Consider the following 13,630-nt stretch of genomic DNA (forward strand, 5'->3'; position numbering starts at 1 on the left):
GGCTTAACGTCCAACTAACAATTAGGTTGCCGTGGACGAAGGCGACTAGCAAACATACTTTACAATAAAATTATTTCATTAACCATTAAATAAAAATCCAAGGCTTAGACTAGGGAATCGAATCCACTAAACCAACATTACATCTTAGCATTGCGGGTCTAGCCTATAACCGCCTAACATACTTTACTATAAATTTCTCATATTAACCATTAAATAAAATCCAAGGCATAGGACTAGGGAAATCAAACCCACTAAACAAACAATACATCTTAGCATTGCGGGTCTAGCCTATAAGCGCCTAACATACTTTACTATAAATTTCTCATATTAACCATTAAATAAAATCCAAGGCATAGGACTAGGGAAATCGAACCCACTAAACAAACAATACATCTTAGCATTGCGGGTCTAGCCTATAACCGCCTAACATACTTTACTACAAAATTTCTTATAATAACCATTAAATTATTTATTTTTTAAAAAATATATTATTTGCTCAGTTGGCCTCGTGTCATCTCCAGTACCTGTAAGAAACTCCACCAGCTACTCTGGTGGGCAGCTTCTCTCCTCAAGCTGATCCCAGTCATGAAGTCCTCTTCTGTCATATTCACTGATTGCATTTTATTCATTTTTGCAGATTGTGAATAGCAAATAAATTTGAAAAATATACATATATTATTTATTAACTGCGTAAATGTAATGGTATTATTCAAGAAGTATAATAAGTATGCTAAAACTTATTGTCTGGGGAGATAGAAAACAAATGAACGCAGAAGGTGGGGGGGGGGGGTCTGATAAACGTTAGACTATTGCCTGAAGTGTACGTTCAACTTGTTATTTATGGATAATATGTGTGTATGTATGTGTGTCTGTCTATCCATATTGTGTATATGGTATCAATAAGTTATTGTACAGTTATTGGTTATGTCATTCAATAATATTTCATAATATTCAATACCCTTACAATAGATAAAATATATTCATACATAAATCATTTCGTATGTATGTTACACTTGCCAATAAAAAATTATTATTCCTGACACGTGCATTAAGTACCAATTTTATTATATATTCAATATATTATTCTGAACAATTTCTTTCTTTTTTAAACATTTTATTTTATCAAAATTTAAATCTGCTAGATTTTAATTTAACCATTTTTTATCTTATTTATTGTAAAAGAATTTTCTTACTCATTGTAATAAATCGATTATTTCCAATGAAAACTCAAAATCGATAGTGTTCACCATTTCTTAAAAAGAAAATGAAGTTAAAAAAATAAAAATAAATAAATAATTTTACATGTATCCAAGGAGATATCTCCTAAGTTTTTTCCCCTATATTGATACAAACATTTCGCATTTAATTAAGCTCCTCTTAATATTCTGTTAAGTTTGGGACTTAACTCCACTTGGCGCTTGAAGTCACTTAAGAAAAGAAGCTTCTTTTGTAAATAAACTTAATTATTAATTAGTCCTTAACCAAGTTTCTTTTTCTCTAGATAAACTTCAATTTTTACTAATCTTCTATTCAATTTAGAGCTTTTTTCTATTACTTTTTTAATTAAAGCTTTTGTTAAATTAATATATTATTTTTTTTTTAAATTTAGTTATTGACAATCTGTATACACCAATATATAAGATAAGTGAATGACGCGAAAGGCAGGAGGAAAGATACTACCCAGCGGTAGCACTCTCTACAGGATAGGAATGGACAATGATCGTGATCTTCAGACTGCAAGGAAGTTTGCGGGGCCATTGGCGATTCATTCAGCCTGGAGGAGTGTCAGGAATGACAGTGGAGGCGAAGGCAGTACGAGAGGATTTTATTAATCATAGATTTTTTTTTTTTTTTGCAACCAGCGATTTTGCTTCATTTAATTTAAACTTATCGACATGTTCAGACATGTAAGAATGCGCACTGTAAAGTAAGAGAAATTATTGTTGAAAAATTTTGTAGGTCCGCAGGTCTTCAGAGATAGATTTAATTAATTTGATACGAATTTTGGGGCTTCACTCATGTTTTTTTTTTTTTGCCTCACACTTTTTAGTCAATGGTAAAAATATAATTATAATAATATTATAAAACTAAGAGGTCAAAAAATATCTCTACACAAATAAACTAATTTGTCTCCTAATAATGGCTGAAAGACTGAAACCGGTCAGGAATACAATAAACATGCGTGTTACGACAGGTAGAAAAAACAAAACAAAAAAGAAGTGTGTATATGCATAATTAAGAAATGTAATCCTAATCATTGGCTCATGACATCCTGTTACTTTATACCTCTACCGTTTGTCCGAATATATATTAATATTACAAGCAGTAGCAAATTTATTATTATTATTTTTTTTTAATTTTTTTAAAACTCCTATTTGCCATTAACATTCACTATTTATTATTCAAATATTCAATGTTGTATGCAATCTTGTATCTATTTGAAAAATTCCTACATTCGTATTTTAATGTTTATTTACTTGAGGGGGCCAATTATTGAATGTTACTCCATCAAATGTGCATATATATATATGTATGTATTAACTTGGTACGTGACTAATGACTGAAAAAAGAACTCATTAAGCAGTCAAATATAATGACTATCATTGGGAAAAAATAGATACAAACGAACGAACCAACAATTCTAACAATATTGTTATAAATAGTAATGAATATTCATTTGTTTTTGCTCTTAAATATTCTTTTATATTTTATCTACTTTAAAGAAATTCATGTATAAACCAAGAGGTTAATTAGATTTTATTATCATTATTTATCAGAACTGGTTATTGGATTCATTCAAGATTATATTGCATACGATTCCATCAGAACCAACTTCATAAATTTTTAGCCAATCATAGTCGTGGTTAGAGAAGAACTAAACTTCGTATTTATATTAACAGCTGGAGCAATTAAAACGAAATTTCGGGCATGCGCAAAAGAAATTTAAGTATTCCAATAGAATTCTGGGACGGCGCATGCGTGCTAAAAATAAAAACAGCTGTACATTAATTGACAGTTCGTATAAAAATCTATTCTGATCAAGTTTATTTTTTTTTAAATAATATTGTTTCAGTTTTGAAAATTCATCGTATTACCGGAAATTAAGTTATTTACTAAACCAATTTTTGCCTTTTAATACGTATTGACTTTTTTTTTTTGGAGGCCCCTTTCAAAGATTGTATACAAAACTCTGACTAATGTCTTAGATCTAACTTTCTAATCAGACGGATTTCTGACCACCTTACTTTCCCAAGTAGTGCCCAAAATCGATTTTTTTGGAGGGGGATTCAGGGGGCGTCAAAACGGATAGTTTTTTTGGGGGGGGAACTCTAAAATGTGAAAATCTGCTCCGATTACTATACTTTTTCTTACCTGTAGTAAGAATATGAGAAAGCAAAAAAAAAAAAAGAATATATCCTTCTAATTAAATTTACCCAATTTCATAATTCTAAAAATATACAGCCACACTGTAGAGAAACTAAAATGGAGGTCATTAGGCCAGGATAGATAGTGGCTTGTTGTTGTTATTGTTGTTTAGAATTATTGTTGTTTAGTTTGATAACAATTATCTACTTTGTGGCAGCATTAATGGCGCGCACTTTCCTATATTTCTAATTTCTCTGCAATAATCGCTTGGAGGCTTTCAACTATTATTATAGCAGAATTTTTGGCAATACCTTTTATCCACGATATACCATACCCAAACATTAGATAAGTGTCCACGTATTAGGCCCGAACAATGGATGTAAAGATACCTTACAGGGATAACTTAACCCCCCACCTTTCCCCACTATAGTTTTAAAAAAATTTTTGCCTTGGAAAATATTTTAAATATAAATTAGAATGTATATAGGGCCCAGCAGCTGGATTTGAACCCAAGATCTCCGTCTTTGAATTCAATATAAGTACGCTAAACACAGAGCCCTGAGCAGCAGTATTTCAAAAAGAATTTTAGAATTAAACTAAAATGGTCAAAATTCTTGCCGTATAAAAAACATTTTTAAAAGTAATAAGCCTATTTTTACATTTTAGAATAAAGAAGTGATACAATAATCTACGGCGGGATTAGACGCTAATTTCCATCTTATTTATTTATATATACCCGCCCTTTTTCTGATTTGTTTTGCTAAGCTTCCGAACTAGGGACTAGAATTATTATTAAAATTTATTTTACTTCAGGGACTGTTAATAGTAATCTAAACAAGGCGCCACGATGGCCGAGCGGTTATAGGCTAGACCCGGAATGCTAAGATGTATTGTTGGTTTAGTGGGTTCAATTCCCCTGGGTCTAGGCCTTGGATTTTATTTAATGGTTAATATGAGAAATTTATAGTAAAATATGTTAGGCAGTTATAGGCTAGACCCGCAATGCTAAGATGTATTGTTGGTTTAGTGGGTTGTATTCCCCTGGTGTAGGCCTTGGATTTTATTTAATGGTTAATATGATGAGAACTTTGTAGTAAAGTATGTTTGCTAGTCGCCTCCGTCCACAACACCTAATTTGGTAGTTGGACGTAAAGCCGGCTTGAAAAAACAGGCATTACTTTACATTTTTTTTCCACTTACAGTGATTGACAAATTTTTCGATCACTCCATTCGTTCTTTAGCGATTAAAAATTGAACTTCCTTTAATAAATTTAAGGTAATAATGGATCCATTATTTAACGATTACCGAAAAAAATGAATCGATTTTTTAATTGATTATTTGACTTCTTTACAAATTAACTTCTCTTTTTTTTCAGGATAAAATGGTGAATTTCGAAATAATGAAACGTAAAAGATAAGGTAAGGATTAATGTTTATATAATTTTAGTTAGACTAATATTTGTATGTCACTTGTCAAAATATATGGGCCCTTTAAAAAATAATTACAAGCGTACTATCATGTGGTTAGATAATGGGATGGCTGTAGGATCTGAGTCGTGTATCACAGGTTAATATATGTTCATATATATATATAAATATGATCCGCAAGTATTAATAAAGAGTTGAAGCTGTACAGCTGATTGTGAAGGCGTGTGTACGCGGCGCCACTTGCCGGATATCTAGTAATCAAGGTGGCACAGGTTATCGACCGCCCTTTCATATCGATATCTTTTTTTTTGTTTTATTTGTTTTATATATATTCAAAACATATAAGAAGTTTACGCCTAGCTTATTTAATTTATTCTACCTTTGTAATATCTCTGATGGTATTCAATTTAAATTTGTCTCAAATGACAAATTCGATTTTTGAACATAATGGATTTTAAGGAAATATTAAGTTGCTTCAGATATTATAGAATTTAGTTTTATTTATTAAATTTTTAGGCACTTATATAGATGGCACAGGTTGGATCGAATTGTTTGTATCGAATTTTCACAGTGATATCTAAATCGATTGTAGAACTAATTGATTAATTAATGCTATGTTCGTACTTTCATTTAAGTTTTCCTCCCTCCCCCCACCGGAAATTCCTACTTTTTGGGGGGGAGTGAAATCTGTATCCTGGGACGTTGGGATATAGGTCCTATAAGAAATTATTGTAAATAGAAGATGTAATGGTTTATTGATGGTAAAAAAAAGGGATGTTTTAAAAAAGGAAAAGTACTGGAAGTGAGTTCTAGAGGGAAGTCTTCCGGGTGAAATGTTCAAGAACCACGGAGGTTGATAAGGATATCTATTTGTAAGGAATACGGAGACTTCAAGGAAATATTGGCCACAGCGTCCAGGAGGGAGTGCGCCTGATGCCTCGATAGCTCCATTCTCAGCAAAGTATCAAGAGAATAATTATCATGATCAGAATAATTATCACGATAAGAATAATTATCATGATAAGAATAATTAGCATGATAAGAATAATAAGCATGATAAGAATAATTAGCATGATAAGAATAATAAACATGATAAGAATAATTATCACGATAAGAATAATTATCATGATAAGAATAATAATAAAAATAATATTAAAAATAATAATAATAAATAAATAAATAAATTATTATAATAATAATAATCGACCAAATTGGGCGTAAGTGGAGTTTTACCTGCGGATACGCTAAACCCAAATAGTTTTACAACATCAAGTATCATCTCTGGCAGACCTTATGTATATTTTTTTTATGAGTGTAAGTAAGAAGGTGTCGACATTGGATGTAGTAGTTTGTGTTGATAGGGTGGGCTACCCGCAGGGGCGCCAAGATCCCTTTAAAAAAAAAAAGGGACTTCCTTGGTACAAGGTACATTTATCTCTTTTCAGTACTTGACGCCATGAAAGACAATGACCGATATGTCTAAAATATTGTTTCTGAAGATCGCCTATCCTGTATGGTCTGAAATGTACGGCTATTTGCATGATTCAGTCACCGATATTTCCTTGGAGCCTTCCTTTTTTCACCTTTTATCCTGATTAATTGCTCCCTCTCTCTCCTGTCCCCAAAGGACCCAGTTTACTATAAATCCTTCCACACATTATAAATCTTCCAAGTTGTTTAGGATTAGGTTAGAATTCAAAGAATGAAACATATTGTGCATTCTGAATAAAATAGAATCATGATTTTTTTTTTATTTAAAATGACGTTTTATGCTCAGCCATGACGTAACGATTGGCTGTAATTTATTAGACACGTTGTCTTGCCTAAATTTGGAACATCTGTTTCCAAATTTGTGCGTAGGAGTTGCCGATATTTTACAAAAAGTTCGCCCCTCATTTTAAAAACAGAAAGAGATTTTTCTTCTGTGTCCGTGTGTACGTATGTGTGTTTGCATAAATGTTATGGTTATGTAGGCGTTAATTATTGTGTACAAAAAAATAATACATTTTTTCCTCTTTAAATACCAATGTGTCTTTTTTTTACCGTAATTTTTGTCCTAGTTTTTTGTGTATTGCTCATAAATATGACATAATAATTATTATGTGCCTTATTCAATGTACGAATACATTAATATCCAATTTTATGTCCTCACTAAAATCCAGGTTATATTACCATTCACTTCTAATAATTTTGTCGTTAAGTTTCTTTTTGTAAATATTGACAGTTTTGTGGTTTTACAATAATTAAGAAAAAGGAAATTATTTGTCTTTAAACATTGAACATTTTAGATAAGAGTTTTAAATGAAATTTCAACATGTATTTCTACTTCTGCTACGGACAGACAAAACATATGTGAACTGAGTAAGAGTGGGAATTTATACCTTCACTTAACACAGATATGTCGGCATGGTTTGCCTAACTAACAGTGCAGAAATTGATATTACACCAACGGACTTAATAATAATAAGAATAATTATCATGATCAGAATAATTATCACGATGAGAATAATTATCATGATAAGAATAATTATCATGATAAGAATAATTAGCATGATAAGAATAATAAGCATGATAAGAATAATTATCATGATCAGAATAATTATCACGATGAGAATAATTATCATGATCAGAATAATTATCACGATAAGAATAATTATCACGATGAGAATAATTATCATGATCAGAATAATTATCACGATAAGAATAATTATGATAAGAATAATTATCATGATAAGAATAATTAGCATGATAAGAATAATAATAAAAATAACTCCTTAACAAAAACTTACAGTTTTAAAAGTTAAGTATAAGGGTTGATTAAACGCCAAAAGGTACACAAATCAGCAGTTCCCAACATTTCATTAATATTTCATTGATATAATTTAAGTAATTTTACTGCATTAACTTTTCCTTCACATTTTTTAGAATTTATTAGATGTCACAGACCCTTATGCTGGCCATTTTCGTCTACAAAATATTTACTCAAGTAGCACACCATTTAACTTAGATTGACTGTAATATCTATTTATCTATAATAATCAAACTATTAATCACAGGTGAAAAAGAAAACGTTATAAAAAATATAAAAAAAATATGGGGCTAAAAAATTCATAAACTTTTTAAAAAAATGCTTACACCAACATACATCAATGATTTTATTTATTTATTTTTATTTTTAAATAAAAATCATTGGTTTAAGTTCATTCTTCAATTAAAGTAATTGTTATTTTATGTAGTTGTCAAACGTTTGTAATAATAGGTAATAAATAATCTGGCTTTATCGCAAATAATATAGTTTTCTTCAATTACATTCTCAATCTAGGTGTTCTTCCCACAATGTTATATATATGTAATATAAAATAAAGAAAATAAAGATATGCATATTTTTAGGACAGCTAATTATTCCAGTATTTTACTATAAGTAAAATTAGGGGGACTAAATTAAATTACAATTGAGAAATGAGTAAATATTGTTGAATAATCTACTTGTTATTAACTGTGTGTTATTTGTGCTCACGAATATTTCGGTAAGACGAATTCAAGACTGAAATATTGTTTTGAATCCTCTGTGATTCAAATTTAAACAGTAGCCGACTCTAACTTAGTCTTTTTCTACTTTAACATGCATGTATATGTACAACTTCAGAATAAAGGGCATATTAAAGATAAATCAGAAGAATAATTTGGAATAGAGTTAAAATAAAGTACCTATTTATTTACGAAGATAGAATATACATTTTATCATAATTGTAACAAAATAATATTATGAATGAACTGGCCAGCATAAGGGTCTGTGACATCTAATAAATTCTAAAAAATGTGAAGGAAAAGTTAATGCAGTAAAATTACTTAAATTATATCAATGAAATATTAATGAAATGTTGGGAACTGCTGATTTGTGTACCTTTTGGCGTTTAATCAACCCTTATACTTAACTTTTAAAACTGTAAGTTTTTGTTAAGGAGATTTTTGTACCTTTTGGATAGATTTTCCTTTTTGTCTATTTGCAAAGTTACGTCTGCTTTACAGATTTTTTTAAAATTTGGAATAAGCTATTCTATCATTATAACCTGATAAGGTGTTAAATCGGAACCGTAACTACCACTGGAGAGATCTTTTTAAAGAATGATTATAGTTGCGGTCCCCAAACCATCCTCAATAACAATTTTTTTTAGAAAGCGTTTTGAATAAAATAGGAAGGTATTTGTACGTAAATAGCAAAATTAAACTGCGATTTCAGTACTTCCTTTTAAGAGAAGCAAGAAAAATAAACTGCGATTACAGTACTTCTCCCTAAAAGGCGAAGATTTTGAATCGAACGACAATTCATTGATGTAAATCGGTTCACTCATTGATAATTTTAACGATTGCAGAACTTCCCTTAGTAGGTGTAAGAGCATGATAGCACTTCACAGCCACGTAGAGGAGCTTTAATCACTTTTTCGTGCCAAATTTTATCAAAATCGGACTAAGCGTTATAGAAATATTGGTAATAATAGTTTTAGAAAGGGCCTTATTTGGGTGGGGCAAACTTCCCTCCTTATGAGGCATAGCGTCGAGACTTTTAAAGTGCAAATCTGTACAAAATTTCGATTCGAATGACACTTCATTCATGAAAATCGGTTCACGTGTCGATAATTTGAAACGATTGTTATACTTCCCCTTAACAAGTGTAAGAGCAGATCGTCGCTTTATTGTTAGGTAGGGGAGCCCTAACTCTATCATCCTACCAAATTCTATCAAAATCGGGCCAAGATTTACAAAGTTATTAGTAATAATAATTTTGGAGGGGGCCTTACATAAAGGGGGCTAACTCCTCTCCCATTCGATGTACAGCGTCGAGACCCCCAAAAGGCACATCTACATAAAATTCCGAATCGAATGACACCTCATTCATGAAAATCGGTTCACGCGTTTAGGCGCTACGTTGTTTACAAAAAAGGTAACAAGAAGAAGAAGAACAACAACAACAACAACAACAAGAACAAGAACAAGAACATTTTTTGAAAAAGCCGTTTTTGCTCATTTTCGGCAACTTTTTTCTCGAAACCTATTAGATCTGGGTGGTTGCAAAAAAATTACAGTTATAAAGGAGGGTTCGGAGTAAGATTTAAAGAAAATTTGGGAATTTTATCTTTTATAGAAAAATAGAAAAAAATTGTCAAAGTTGGGTGTTTTTCAACGTTACGCTTTTTCCTGCAGTTTTTGATGGTCAACCCTTATACAACTGTCCTACCGGACAGTTTAAATATTAAAAATAATAATAATAATAAATAAATAAATAAATTATTATATTAATAATAATCGGCAAATTGGAAGAAAAATCAATCGACCGGAAGGAAGTGCCTTATTAATCAATAGATATTCTTTTCTTATTTACTGATCCCCCCCCCCCCAACGAAATTAATTCTAACAATTTTCCTTAAACTTTATACAGGAAACTCTATTGTTTTCATTAGATTTTTTTTTCCCTCCCAGGCAAACTTAATTTAAGTTGAAGTTCTCAATGAATTTTAGAATATATACATAATTATGTAATTTATGAAATCATATATAACTCATTAAAATTGCATTTTACAGGAGAGCAGTCAAACGAAAACATCCTCTCTCTCATCTAAATAACCTTGCTTTAAAATTAATTTCCCTGGAAAACTAATAGAAAAACATTATCCATTCTTCATTGTTTAAAGGAAAATAGAGGAACTATTTATGAACAAATTGCTAAAAATGGAAAATACTATATCTGATTAATTATGCATCTCAGTGATTTTTGTTTCATGTTTCAATTTAGCATTTTCTTAAAAAATTGACTTTCTTTAATTATTATTAAGATGATATTGAAGTAATGAGCCGCGCATTAAAGATGGTTGCATAAAACTCTTTGTGTAAATTATTATAATTATAAAAAGAGCTGCTTTAACAGACTGAATTACGTATAATGAGTAAGCTCTATCCAAGCAACATTAAATTTAATTGGTAGGTACTTACATTATTATTATTATTATTATTATTCGGAGCCTGTGGCACTAGTGGTGGCTGGAGTGATCCCTATTGATTTGATGGCCCAAGAACGTAAAATGGCTTACGATCTAAGGGAAGTCCTTGGAACATCGGAGGCGAAGGTGGTGGCCAGGGATCACTCAATTCGGTCCTGGCATGAGAGGTGGCGGACGGACACCCGAGGCAGATGGACTGCACAGCTAATTGGCAACCCTTCTGTGTGGGCCGGAAGAGAGCATGGCGATGTTGACTACTACCTCACCCAGTTTCTTACAGGGCACGGGTGTTTCACCTCGTACCTGTATAGGATAGGGAATGTTGGAGACCCGGCATGCATCTTCGGAGGCTCTGACCTCGATGACGCCCATCACACATTCTTTATGTGTGATAGATGGGTGCCGCAGAGGGAGAGATTGGAACAGGAGATCGGAAGAATTACGCCCGAGAACGTAGTGGAGATTATGCTCTCTCACACAGACTGCTGGGACCGGGTGGCGACCTTTGTGAAGGCAGTCTTGATAAGAAAGAAGCAGGAGCTAGATTTCCGTCTGCTCCGGTCGTTCCAGAGAGGTGAATAAAGGCCGGTGGGAGCTATTGTGAGGATCTCAATGAATTCTTTACTAAATTGTAGAGAAAAGTTAGCTGTATAACCGATATAAATAGCGATGTTTTAGTGATAATAGTTAATGAGATATAGGTCAAAGTTTTGTGGTTTTCAAATTCGTTCAAATTTCAAACGTTTATATCTCGTTTTGTATTGGTTGGATCTCAATGAATTCTTTACTAAATTGTAGATAAAAGTTAGCTGTATAACCGATATAAATAGCGATGTTTTAGTGATTATAGTTAATGAGATATAGAAGGTCAAAGTTTTGTGGTTTTCAAATTCGTTGAAATTCGTTCAAATTTCAAATGTTTATATCTCGTTTCGTATTGGTTGGATCTCAATGAATTCTTTACTAAATTGTAGATAAAAGTTAGCTGTATAACCGATATAAATAGCGATGTTTTAGTGATTATAGTTAATGAGATATAGAAGGTCAAAGTTTTGTGGTTTTCAAATTCGTTCAAATTTCAAACGTTTATATCTCGTTTTGTATTGGTTGGATCTCAATGAATTCTTTACTAAATTGTAGATAAAAGTTAGCTGTATAACCGATATAAATAGCGATGTTTTAGTGATTATAGTTAATGAGATATAGAAGGTCAAAGTTTTGTGGTTTTCAAATTCGTTCAAATTTCAAACGTTTATATCTCGTTTTGTATTGGTTGGATCTCAATGAATTCTTTACTAAATTGTAGATAAAAGTTAGCTGTATAACCGATATAAATAGCGATGTTTTAGTGATTATAGTTAATGAGATATAGAAGGTCAAAGTTTTGTGGTTTTCAAATTCGTTCAAATTTCAAACGTTTATATCTCGTTTTGTATTGGTTGGATCTCAATGAATTCTTTACTAAATTGTAGATAAAAGTTAGCTGTATAACCGATATAAATAGCGATGTTTTAGTGATTATAGTTAATGAGATATAGAAGGTCAAAGTTTTGTGGTTTTCAAATTCGTTGAAATTCGTTCAAATTTCAAATGTTTATATCTCGTTTCGTATTGGTTGGAATTCAATGAATTCTTTACCAAATTGTGTGTGGAAGTACTTTTTTAAGTTTAATAATTTTTTTTTTCTTTCTCTAAGTGGTTTTCTTTGAATTTATTTTGGAAAATGAAGTTTTTTTATGGTTATGTACTGAAATGGACTTTTGAAATTTATATGATTTCTCGGGAGACCTGAGTTTTCATGCTGCTATTGTATTTTATGGTTGGGAATATTTTTAACAACTTGAATTTTTGTCTCTAATAACTCCCCTTTGCGCCAAGATATCCCCTAGGTTCCCTATGTTACTGAAGCTGCAAGAGATCTCGCCATGACAATTTCCAAGCCTCAATTTCCTCATTTCCTAACCTCTCTCTTCCGAGAAACTTCTTTTCAACACACTAATAAGGCATTTATGGCAATATAAGACGATTCATCGTGGACAATGGTACTCTATAATGAAAGCCCATTGGCCCGTAAGTCGGCTGTAAACTATATATAAAAAAAAACAAAATAGCCGTAGCCGCCATTGACCTGAAATGACGTACCTTAAAATGGAAAAAAGTAAAACCAAAATTACCATTTGTTATTGTGTGGCATAAAAGTTTTATAGCTATAAATAGAATCACTAACGGAAATATAAAACTTAGCCATATATGAAGAGATAGAGGTATATTCATTGGCCCCAATGAATACCTGAGGCGCAAGATCATGTAGGCGTTGGTCTTAGAGGAAGGAAGAGATGTAGGCGGAACTGGGTATTCCTCGGGCGATTTAGACACTGTTCCATTCTTAGACTCACAACCTGTATATTCTTTTCTTTTTGAACATTGAAAAATAGGGCCATATTGTGGACTTATTATAATAACTGTCTTAAATTTGTATAAACATTTCTACACGCATGCGCATGAGAATCATTTATCATACAGTTGTTTTTATTTATTTATTTAACTTTAGAAAATAAACATAATTAATTATTTTTTGATTTTATAATTCATTGGATTTCCTCTTTTCATCTCATCTGGATCCGTAACTCTTTCTCTTCGTTTGAAAATACGGAAATGCTAGGAAAATACGTCACTGATGACCTAAAGTTTTTTTTTTGTTTACATACAAAGTTTTCTTGTCGAATTGCCTGAAGTTAAAGTCAACTTTGTCACACGCTCAAGGTTGATAAACGGCATGGAGAAATATGCCAAAATAATGCCATGAAATACCCTATGAAAGCAATGCTAACATCCTGTTT

At 31.5% G+C, this 13,630-nt stretch overlaps 1 protein-coding gene across 2 annotated transcripts in view; it reads left to right on the plus strand.

Annotated features, from left to right (window-relative positions):
• The window catches only part of LOC141459658 (bcl-2-related ovarian killer protein-like), a 111,581-nt gene that overhangs the window by 36,637 nt on the left and 61,314 nt on the right, over window positions 1-13,630 (plus strand). The window contains exon 3 of one of the 2 annotated variants that reach the window (XM_074138961.1): window positions 4,743-4,785. The exons of the other annotated variant lie outside the window; for it this stretch is intronic. The gene's annotated coding sequence lies outside the window, so the exon portion shown is untranslated. The remainder of the gene's footprint in view (window positions 1-4,742; window positions 4,786-13,630) is intronic. 2 annotated transcript variants of the gene reach the window in all.

Source organism: Rhodnius prolixus, unplaced genomic scaffold (assembly GCF_049639745.1).
Source record: "Rhodnius prolixus isolate KJV_2025 unplaced genomic scaffold, Rpr scaffold_17, whole genome shotgun sequence".
NCBI classification, from domain to species: domain Eukaryota; kingdom Metazoa; phylum Arthropoda; class Insecta; order Hemiptera; family Reduviidae; genus Rhodnius; species Rhodnius prolixus.